Source organism: Cetorhinus maximus, chromosome 4 (genome assembly GCF_964194155.1).
Source record: "Cetorhinus maximus chromosome 4, sCetMax3.hap1.1, whole genome shotgun sequence".
Lineage (NCBI taxonomy): Eukaryota > Metazoa > Chordata > Chondrichthyes > Lamniformes > Cetorhinidae > Cetorhinus > Cetorhinus maximus.
Genome location: NC_135882.1, coordinates 75,478,124 through 75,490,385, shown reverse-complemented (window position 1 = coordinate 75,490,385; position 12,262 = coordinate 75,478,124). Strand labels below are relative to the sequence as shown.

The following is a 12,262-nucleotide window of genomic DNA, read 5'->3' as shown; positions in this document are numbered from 1 at the left end:
CAACTTTTCCCGGGCCTCTCCATTCTTTCTGCCCTTCCCTTTTATAATACGCCATGTCTCAAGGCTTAAAAATAATTTCTGACGGCCTGATTCCACACCTCAAAGCTCTCCTGATTTTTTCTGAAATCTTCGTCTTAATAAATGCCCTCCTCCCTGCATGCTTGGCATTCAAATGTTCTGTGAAAACGGGACTAATGGTAGTCCCCTCCAAAGCCGGGAGATGGCCTCACGTTATTAAAGGTATCTTCGGATTCCTGCCATAAGCTAACTGATAGGGGCTGTAGCCCCCAACTATCTGAAGTGTGTTTTTTGCATATACTGCCCGTGCTAGAACAGTTGCAATTTACAATTCAGTTAGTCAGCTAAAATTTTTTGGAGCATTTCATCAATCACGTCATGATTTCTCACACATATCCCATTGCTAAAGGACTTTCTGCTGCTGAATACATTACTACAATATTCAAATTTTCATACATACTCCTGAATTCATCATTGGCAAATTCTCCTCCATTGTAAAGAATTTAGCTGATTTAACTGGTGCTCCCAGCCCCATTCCTATCCATCTTTCCATTATCTTATTGATAATTACTTTTTGTCTTTACTATAAATTACCATTGACAGACTAAGTCTAATCGCTACGTCTACAAAATGTAGAAGAAAAATATTTTTTTCTTTATCCCTTACTTTGACATCCATCGCCAAAGTTTCATTAAAGTCTCTCGCCAATGGGAGGCTTACTGGTCATGATGACATTCTCTTGTACTTTTTACAAATATCCCATTTTTCATTAATATTCTTGATAAGTCTAGTGTATTCCTCATCCAGTACCCTTGCATTCTTTAACAGAATCTTCAACCTATGGCCAGAGAGATGTGCAAATTGTCAATGTAGTTTTGTAATAATTTGCTTCTTCCCCTTTAAATCCTTATCCCCAGCTGTCATTAATGCCTCCCTAAGGACTATCATCTCTAGACAGAATGTTAAAGGGATATAATAATGTCCTGACTATGAAGTGCAAATCTACAGATCTCCCAAACACAACCATTTTATTGTGCTCCATGTCCAAATTCATTTGGGCCTTTTTCATTGAAGGCTTACTTAACAGTAGAAGTATTTCACTCGATACATCATAAGTACTGATAAAATGATTTACCTCTGCTATTTTACACGGAATTACTATTCTTTTTAGTGATTTCAACGTGTTACCATCACCCAACCTGAAACAAATAGAACTGTCATATTCTTTGACTTTCCTTCTGTCTTCCTTACTTAAAGAATTTATGTAACAGTTTAGCCAGTCCACTTCACATATTGTGAACGGACACCCACTATCTAGAACTGCACAACTGAATGGATCTGCCACTAGGATATTCATTGCTGGATTGAAGCTTCTGGGGACCAATACGATTCCTTCTGATTAGTCATTATCGTCCTCTTCGCCTTCCATACCTTCCACGTCATGCGTTGTCTCAAAAAACACTATTTTTCAGTTTTGGGCAATTCAATGCAGAATGATACTTAGAGTTGCATCTGGAGTACTTGTTCACCACCCCTTGGTTATTCCATCCTCCTTCCATAATTGCCCAACTCCTGCTGCCTGTTCCAGCTCCCGGGTTCATCCTCCTTCCATAATTGCCCAACTCCCACTGCCTGTTCCAGAAACCCAATAGGGTCTCTGTCCTCAGACTTAATGTCTGTAATTCTTCTTTCATATAGACGTTTGGGCCCTATTCAAACAGTCCCGAAAAGCTGCTAGCATTGTACCCTCCATCTTTGTTGTCACTGCTGAAGAGCCCATATGCACCATAAAAGTGGCCAGAAATGAAGGCTTCAGACATTTGATCCAAAAACATTTCTCTCTCTTTGAATTTCAATCTGGTCAAAACCAAGAGCCTATCCATGTTTGATATCCTAGCACAATCCAACAATTTAAAGGCAAGTACTGATTTAGGAATTTCCAAGTGGAATCGCTGCAATCTCATATATAGTTGGTTAAACTTCATGATGTATAGAAGAATCATCCATTTTTCTAAATTAATCAAAGTCCGACCAAACCTCACAGGCATTCAATAAGACATTATTTTAAATGTTATCCATAAGGTTTAATAGTAGATCCAAACCTTCATCAGTATCCAACTGACTGGCACCTAGTTGATTTTACTTTTGTTAGGAAGTGACAGTGCCAAGGCTATACCTTGTTTTCTCCTTGGTAGGGACGTAATCCATTTTCGCATATCCACTTTGTTTTTCCATTCCACAAAACAGTGGTGAAAAAGCATATCCTGCCACCTTAAACCTGGTTTCAGTCATCTTTCTTCAGAGTCTCCAATGACGGTCTTCGCTCAAAAAAAATTAACTCCAATTCTAACCTTCTCTCTGGAAGTAAATCTTAGTCTCCAATCTCCACTTTCAGGCAACCAACTTCTGCTACCAGTGTCAGAGGTAATTCCCAAGCCTGGTTGTCAAGTAGGCACAGAGACCAGAGTGATTTTAGTAGAGACCGATTATTGCTCGCTACAGAGCTTACTCTCCACTATAACACCACCCCAGTGCTGGCTGACTCTTCTTTATATACACATCCGAGTATAATTATCTAATCAACACCCAACTCCTGTTCACCATATTACCTTAAACTACTAAGTATTTAACTTCCATTAACAGAACCTATAGGATATTAACATCAACAGCACCCAAAGCAAGAGAGTTGATTTAAGTCCAAAATTATTAATGCTGTATTGGAACTCAGTAATACGTCTACCAGGAGCAATCATCAGTCAGACATTCACTTTAGAAATGTTTGCTAGCTGCTCCTATTTAAATAATGGCCTCAGTAGCAGTTTCTCGTTCCTTAGTGCCCACTATATAGGGGCAAATGTGTCATACTTACACATGATCTGCAAATAGTTGAAGTAGTGGAAAGTAGGAACTAAATACAGTGTCAAATGCAAATTCAATGTCCAACTGAAGCAACGGGAGATGTGGAATCCATAGTAAATATTGCCGCTGAACAGGTGCAAACTGGTTTCAGTGGCTCTGTACCCAATTTCCTTCCAATTGTGCTCAAAAAGGATTTTGATATGTTTTCTCATTTGTCAATTTATTGGGAGTTAATTGTTAAATCTCGGCTGTGCTAATTTCCATATGAAAAAAATAAAGACACAAATTTCAGCTCATTTAAAACTTGGCCTTTTTATGGAAACTGTAGTTAATCCATTTATACAATAATAAATCCCAAATTGCAACAAGGAGTTCCAGTTTTGAGTTCTGCATGTGAGAGTAAACCACTTTGCTGCTCAATTTCAACAAAGTGAGAATACAGGGACACGAAGAAACATGAAACAGGAAGTAGTTTGAGCATGCAAAGACAAATGAGGAAAATTCAAAGGAACAATAGCCTTGGCAATGCTAATAAAATTAAACAAAGCCATGATAGGTTGTGGTGGATGTTGGAAGCTACAATTTAGTGAAAGACTGAAATCAGATGATGCTTTTTCTTGTATACTGTTCAGAAGTGTGAGAAAGATGCTGAAAGGATCAACTAGCTGTGACAACAGTATTAAGTATGGGCTTTACAGAAAGCAATGCTAAGGGGAAAAGAAAGAAAAATCTAAGTTTCCTGGAGGCGAATTAACAATGCAGATAATGCAGGAGTTTGACTTAAGGTAAAATGGGAAATGAAGTTAGGAATGTTGATAAGTGAAAACGTGACCCGGGTATTGCCATCAAAAGGCAAAGATGATAGTTAATGATTAGACTTACCAGAAACTCGAATAAAACATGGCCTGGAATTTCCTTGGATTTTCTGCTGCTGAACTGCTATAATTTTGTTGGAGGTGTGAAAGACGCCACATTTACAAGTGCAAAAGGAATTTCTACCGCACCACTGATGTCAGCTGTTGGCTAGTTGGAAGTACTGTTGCCTCTGAACAAGATAGTTGTGGGTTCAAATCCTACTCCCAGGCTTGAGGACACAAATCAAGACTGACATTCCACTGCAGTACTGAGGGAGTGCTGCACTTTTGGAGGCACTGTATTTCAAATGAGACATTAAACCGAGGCTCCAACTGCCCTCTAAGGTGAAGGTTAAAAAAAAATCACATGGCACTATTTTGAAGAAGAGCAGGAAAGTTATTCTTGGTGTCCTCACTTATATTTATCCCTTGTTCAACATCACTAAAACAGATTACTTGATCGTTATCACTTTGCTGTTCGTGGGGGTTTGCAATGTGTAAATTGACCGTTGCCTTTCCTATATTGTAACAGTGACTTCACTTCAAATATACTTCATTAGCTGTAGAGAGCTTTGGGACACCCTGAGGCTGTGAAAGGTGCTATATAAATACAAGTCTTTCTTTCTTGCTTCCTTTCAGATTCAGATGCAGCAAAAGCCCAAAAGAATTCAGGCCTTAAATCTTTGAAGAACAAGTCTTTATTACCCATTAAGGGACTGAGCAGTTCCTCTTCACCGGGAGTTATCCTGCCTGTCCCCTCAATTTTTCTGTCCAATTTGTTCCACTTCCTTGTTAAAAAAAATGAAGCATTTATCAAATTCCATTTTGAAAGTTACTACTGAATCTGTGTCCTCCACTCTTTCAGGCAAGGCATCACAGCAACTCAAAGTGTGAAAAAAATGTTTCCTTACGTCATCTCTGCTTCTTTTGCCTATCATCTTAAATCTTTGTCTTCTGGTTACTGATCCTTCTACCACTAGAAACAGTTTCTCCTTATTTACTTTTTCAAAACCATTCATAATTTTGAGTGGCTCTATCAAATCTCCTCTTAACTCTGTCTATGGAAAACAACCTCAATTTCTCTACAGGAAATGCTGGAAAAACTCAGCAGGTCTGACAGCATTTGTGGAGAGAGAAACAGAGTTAACGTTGAGTCCGTATGAGCTGGAACCTCTGAATAAGAGTCATACGGACTCGATACGTTAACTCTGTTTCTCTCTCCAAAGATGCTATCAGACCTGCTGAGCTTTTTCAGCATTTTCTGTCTTTATTTCAGATTTCCAGCATCTGCAGTATTTTGTTTTTATCTCAGTTTCTCTAATCTTTCCACATAACTGAAGTCCCTAATCCTTATTGCCATTTTAGTAAGTCCCTTGGCAGCCTCTCTAACGCCCTTCTTTCAAAATGCAGTGCCCAGAATTGGACACAATACTCCGATGATGTCTGCGCTGGTTTGGAAACATCCGTCAGTTGGATGATGGCCATATACCCAAAGACCTTCAGTACAGTCAACTGGCCACTAGGTCACAACCTTCTGGGTGTCCATACCTCCACTACAAGGACACCTGCAAGTGAGGTATGAAAATCAAGGACAATGACAGTGACAACTGGGTAGCAGTTGCTGACAGTCATGACCTCTGTTTGGAAGGGCATTGGAAGAGGCGAGCAGAAATGAAAAGCTCAGCTGGCCATGAAAAGGACCCAGAGAAAGCAGAGGCTAGAAAATCGTGCATCTTCTCAGCCCACTGTCTTCCTCCTGCAGCAAATGCAACAGAGACTGCCATGCCAGTGTGGCTTTCCCCGAGTCACACCAGGTGATACTTAACATGGAGTTGCCCACAGGGGCAAGACAGTGAAGTAGTGGTAATGTTACTGGACTAGTAATCCTAGCCCTAGGTTAATTTTCTGGGGACATGGGTTCAAATCCCACCATTGCAGCTGGTGGAATTTAAAATTGAAAGCTAATCTCAGTAATGGTGACCATGAAACTATCATCAATTGTTGTAAAAACCAATCTGGTCTACTGAAGTCCTTTAGAATAGAAAATCTGCCATTCTTACCTGGTTTAGGCTACATGTGACACCAGACCCACAGCAATATTGTCAACTCTTAAATGGCCTAGCAAACCATTCAGTTCAAGGGTAATTAGGGATGAACAACAAATGCTGGCCTTGCAAGCAATGCCCACATCCCATAAAAGAGTAAAAATACAATAGCGCAAACAATGAGACAGAAGGCTGCCCCCACTCCAACTGAGACTTAATCATTGTTTTATAAAGGTTTAGCATAATTTCCTTACTTTTATAATCTATGCATCTCCAATCCGATCGCCCAGATTCTTTTACTATTTCCTTCTGTTTTTCCTTTTCAAATATTTACCCAATTTCCTTTAACCCTTTCAGACAGCCACTTAATGGATCAAATGGCTTCCTTCCATAAAATTGTATGATTCCAAATGTGTATGCAGGGCATGAAAGTGTTGGAAAAAAGCATACAACATGGGATGGCATCAGAACATCAGAAACTTTTTAAATAGCTCTGTTGCATGATTCACCAGGCCATGACCCAGATCTGGCTTAACTTCAATGGTGTATAGTCTGTGCTGAATGAAAATGAGTATCAATAACGAGAAAGGATTGAATTTGAACATTGTTGGTCTGTGCAACATTGAGCAGTAATTTGTTTAGCTATAGGAGAGCAAGTTGAAGTTTTGACTTGATATTTTTAATAAGTTAATAGTAAGTATACTTGTCACTGAAATAATAAGGAAAAAGCACAATGGAGAAATATTAAAGTATGTCTATTCATAATCCAGTAATTGTTGCTGTTTTTAACTGTATATTTAATTTATACAGGTGAAAATTTCAGGCATTTGGCAATAGAAGCCTATTTTGGATTTTAAAAAAGCACCATTAATCCATAGTTCAATAAGCATTAACAAATACTGTCAAAGAACAAGTCATTTGTGGTAATGCTGAATTATGATTGAGAGGCAACTGCACTTTTAGAAGGGTAACATCCAGCTATCATTCTTCCCTAACTTGGGAAGAACAAAATAGAATTTTGATGCACAGCCTGCAATGGAGTTATGCACTGTGTTGGCCAAAGTTCTCTTACTAAAAAAGCAAAAGGAATGACTCAGTATAAACCAATGTCCCTCCAAAGCAACAAGGACTTATTCGCCGTTTGCCCAACAGAATTTTGACAAGAGTTCATGTCCATAAATACAAGTATTCATGACGGTGCCCGAAGGTCCCCACATTAAACAAAATCACGTGCAGTCTCTAGCAGGGTGAATTTGCCAAGTCCTATGGTGATGGGGAATTGGCAATGAGGACAGGACTATGAACCTGGGAGTCCCTAGTCAAGGGTCTGCACACAGGCAGCAGATGTATAAAGGTCATTGGGCATCTGTGTTGGAACGGGGGGGTACTTGGTCAGCAGCATCTGTGACTGAGCAGTTGTCTTCACGGTACCCCACTACTCATCCTAAATGGGGAGGGGGCTAGAAAAGGTGCCCTAAAAATAGGCTGTCCCACATTCTCCTAGCTGGGGAACCACACCCTGCAGGGTTAGCATCTTCATGGTCAAAGAAAGAAACCCTTAAAATTTTGAAACTTGGAATTTTAGAATACTCATGAATAATCTCAGGAGTGATTGTTAGGCATTGGCACCACCATTGTTTGAATCAAAGATCTAAGTGATATCAGCAGCATTCATTCCATGCCTGCTGGACAGATGTCTGATGCCCACTGTACATATCATCGACTTGATCAATCGGTGATGAATTTCCACCTAACACCAAGACTTCGTAGGCCCAAAAGTCTAAGAGAGCGAAGATCAATGTCTCAGTCCTAAAGCAGCCCAACCGAAGAAACAAATTCCAAGTGCAACTCACAACCAATCTGGAAAATTTTCACACATCCAACTCAATCCCAGATCAGTGGGATCAAATAAAGTCAGCTGTATGAGACTCCTGTGTCAAATCACTGAGTTTGAGCACCTTCGTCACCAAGACTGGTTTGATGCTGAAATACGTGACCTCCTGAGAACAAAAACTAGCAGTCTTCATTGTCTGACAGAACAACCCAAGGTTGCAAGTCAAGGCGACAGCATTCCAACAGCTCAAGGTGACTCCCAAAGACAAATCTGGAAGATAAAGGACATGTGGAGAGAAGAAAAAGTCAGAGACATCCAACCACATGTTGACCATCATGACATACAAAGCCACCATGGGCCATCTATAGACCAAAGTTAAATGGACAAAATCCCCTTTGTTCATCGGATTGTGTTTCACTTCTTAAGGACAACAATGGCATTTGTCAATGCTGGATAGAACATTTTCAACAACTCCCAACCATGAATCCACAGTGGCAGCTGATGCTCTCCATGCTATCCCCAGTGCTCTGTGGTAAAATCCATAGGTGAACCACCATCGATGGGAGAGCTGAAATAAGCAATCAAATGGATGAAACACAACAAAAATTGTGGCCTTGATCATATTCCAGCTGAGGTCTTTAAAGCTGGTGCACTTTTGCTCATATCAAGACTCCATGCATTCATCCTATGGATTTGGGAATGAAAAGAACTGTACCCCTCCACAGCAACCAACTCCCCTCCCCCAACTTCAGGAATGTGACGAATATGACAATTCTAATCACCTTCAAGAAGGGAGATAAATCATGCTGTGGAGACTATTGAGGCTATTCCCTATAGTCCATGACAGGGAAAATCCTGATGACTCCTGAATTGACTACTTCCAGAGGCTGAGGAAATCCTCCTAGATCTTCCAAAGGAACCTCCAACAGGCTCTTTGTTGCCAGACAAATCCAAGAAAAATATCGAGAACAACACCTGGAACTCTTCATTGCAATTGTTGACCTGACCAAAACATTTTTTTCAGTAAAACGTGAGGCTCTGTGGATTTTGTTCCAAAGATTTGGATGGCTAAGAAACTTCATCACAATCCTGCAATTGCTTCAGCCTTCTACAACCTACTACTGTGTTTGACAACAAAGACCTCCACATGTAGCAAAAGTTCTAGCTTACAGAGTAGTTGTTGTCACCACACTCATGTACTGCAGTGAGACCTGGTCTGTGTAACTGCGACATGTATGAGTGTTAGAGAAATTCCATCAGCATTGCCTCTGCCACTTCCTCCAAGTTCAATGGGAGGACCATCGAACAAACGTTGGTGTCCTCCTTGAAGCCACAATTATTCAGGTAAAACTCCTGCAAAATCAACTTTGATGGACTGGAAAACAGGTCCTGTTTTCTCAGCTCAAATTGCCAACGTTCCGGGCAAAGACAAAGAAAGACTTTAAAGACACTCAGAAGCTCTCCTTGATGTGTAGCAGCATTGACATTAATGAGTCGGAGGAGCTTGCTACCAATTGTTCAAAATGGCAACACCTTGACCATCAAGCGGCATCACGCTGAGTCACAATGTTTTAATGATGAGGTAGAGCACTGGCAGAGAAGGAAAGAAAAGAACGCAGATCTTGTACATCCCCCTACCTTGTGGGGCATTCTGCCTCAAAAGCCCAAAGGTCTGTGGGTCGAGAATTGGCATCTTCATTCACATGAAGACCCATGGCAGAAACTTGCCAACTTGAATGCACATCATCCTCAAATCGAGGGACAGCTGATGAAAATGAGTGTCTTTGCCATCATTACAAAACCGTTCACATTTTGGTTCTCTTCTTCCACTCTCTTCAAAAAACTCAAATTAAAAAACGAAGAATTATGGTTTCCAATTTAAGTGTATCTCCTCACCCTCATTTTGCAATGGACACTATCCCAGACAAGGTCACAGTTATAGTTTATGATCACACAAGACAAGCAGTAGTGGGTGAAGAAGTTCCCTTACAGAAATCCGCTTGTTGTACGAAGTCAGTCCACTCACCCAGGTAAGTACAGTACAGCCGAGCCGGCTGTGAGGGTTAAAGTCAGTAAGAATAAGCCAGACAGACCAGAGCAAGATGCTCCTCTATCAAACTGCTTGCCCGATAAATAACTGAATGATCAATACCTCGCGGGCTAGTTATACTTAAAGTCTGTGACCCCGCTTCCTATTCAAATCTCCGCCACCGCGGAATAGGAATGTAGCCCGAAATAATCAGGCATCCCGCAACACAAAGCTTAATCTCCCCAGAGGCAGTTTGTCATTTTGACATGAGGAAAATTTGATAAATTCTGCTGGAGGAGGACCACGCTCAGTCACCGGGGTTGGATTGTGGTTCACAATTGCTGCAGCATGTCTATGAGGCTCCCGCTGAAAACTCAAATACACAGCAAGTATATTTTTATACTTACTCCATCTCGACGGAACAGAGTGTCACCGAGAAGGGAAAGTTCTTTAAATAAGGAACAAAATTAGAGCAAGCAGATGAGTCTGTTATCCGGATGGTTAAGAGAACGCGGGCTCCCTCGGATACAGTTCACCTGCGTGCACGAGACCCCCGAGCCGCGCGCCCAACCGGCGAGCTTGCGCGTGTGCGTGACCGAGAGTCCTAGCACCTCGCGCTTCATTACCCGGATGTCCCTCAGTGATAGTCGCACTGCCCAATGTGGCACGTGCGTAGCCGAGTGACGGCTTTCACAGCTCCGACTCGCTACCATCAGCTGACTCGAGTTCAAACACTTTTCACACCCAAGCAGAAAGCATTGCCCGAGCAGTATGTACACCTTCCAGGGTTCATCACCCACCCCTGCCATGTCCATTACTGAGAAGAGGGGGAGGGGAGATGGACACTCACGCTACTTCAACCCACGCGGCCAATAACACAGGAAACACGAGCCGCGAATCAGATCTCGAGCGAAGGGCCCGATTGGCTGAGTTCTTGCGGCTGAATTAACCATTGGAAACGTCGCCTGCATGGGGTGCGCGCGCACACTGTCATCAGCATAGCCTCGGTGGCTGTACGAGCAGCCCTGAGTGACATGCGGAAATCTATTCCGGGACTGCTGCGAGAAGCGGGAGCCATTTACCTGAACCAGTGTCTCTGACGGGAACGCCTACATACACATAAAAACTGTCATTATCACAATCATACCACTATATCGATATAAACAAACATTTTTATATAAACCAATTTACGCAATTTTCAATTTTCTGTATAGCTTTGTGCGTATATTTGTTGGAAGATTTTATTTACACACATGATAAAAGTTGTCAGCCTCTGACCCCAGATCGCGACAAGACGGGCTTTTTTTTTTCGGAATGCACGGCGTAAGTATACTTTCTGTTCATTCACCCTATCAGTCATTTAAAAAAACGGTTTGTCGACCCATTAAGCATAGAACCCCTTTAGAGTGTGTTTGACCTTGCCTCCTATATTGCAGTCACACCAATATAATGCACTTGGAGTTCCTGCGTAAATGTTCTGAATTGTTTCAAAGGCAGCGTTACCTGATTAAAATTAACAAGGAAAATATATTTTTAATGTCGTCTTGCTGTACTTGCTGAAAACATCGCCGGCGACTTTCGTGGTCCATTGATTCAAAGGAGCAGATGAAATCTAATAAAGATTTAACATTAACATGAATTGAATAATCTCATGTTAAGAATGTATTTATAATATGGGATATACTTGCATTATTTTTTTTTAAATATCAATATTGTGCAGATGGGGAGCGCCTGAACAATCCAGTCTTCACTTTTAGTCCTTGTAGCATTTCAGCATTATATCGTCTACTTATGATTCAAAAATCTTTAATGTTATTTTGACAGTATGATACTATAGATGGTTCATTCATGCATTCAATCTTGTAAACTATATGACGACCACCCGCATTCATGTACTTGCTTAAGTAAACACGTTAAATATTGAGGAGGCAAGTTTTAGATTTAATACATAGCTATTAGCCTGCGATTTTTGTGTCTTTTTCGAAGAGACAAGGATTATCGTGTCTCTGGATGGCAGCATCCTGATCTGTTTAGTTGCTGCAGTTCAATTCGCCAAGAAATAATGTCAACTTGTGAAAACAATTCTATTGGTAACAGGCATGTTTAACCCTTACGTTATGCATCAAGAAATACAAAGAAAGTCAAGCGGTGTATCTTATTTTCTACACCAATGCAGTCTGGCCTCTATTGCTCTATTTGATTGAAATCTTTATAAATTTGACAACATTCTGCTCCAGTAAGCGTGTTCTTTGAGTCCTGCTAGTTGTTCTGAAAGCATAAAAAAGTGAAGTTACAGGGTGAGCTGTTTTTAATTTAGAGAATAAACACGGGTTCTGCGCGCAGTTAATACACACAAACATGCCTTTGTCTCACGATGCCAGCCAATATAATTGAAAACAGTGCGAAGTGGAAGTGGTAAACTGCTTTTTTTACAATCTACAAATCATCGACTGCCGATGTCCTACCATTGATAAATATTGACTTCGATAGTTTACAAGTATATATAATCGCATTGAAAGGAGCCATTGTGTTCGCTGTATTTCAAACCACCCACATACTGTTTGCTGTGCAAAAATAATCAACTTGGATATGATAGAGCATTGTTATATTTCAGATGTGCACA

The 12,262-nt window shown here is 40.8% G+C and overlaps 1 long non-coding RNA gene across 1 annotated transcript in view; it reads right to left on the bottom strand.

Moving 5' to 3' along the window:
• LOC144679327 (uncharacterized) overlaps positions 1-10,580 on the bottom strand; it is an 83,141-nt gene extending 72,561 nt beyond the window's left edge. The window contains exon 1 of the long non-coding RNA XR_013576319.1: positions 10,490-10,580. This is a non-coding gene — a long non-coding RNA (uncharacterized LOC144679327). The remainder of the gene's footprint in view (positions 1-10,489) is intronic.
• Between the last annotated feature and the right edge of the window lie 1,682 nt (positions 10,581-12,262).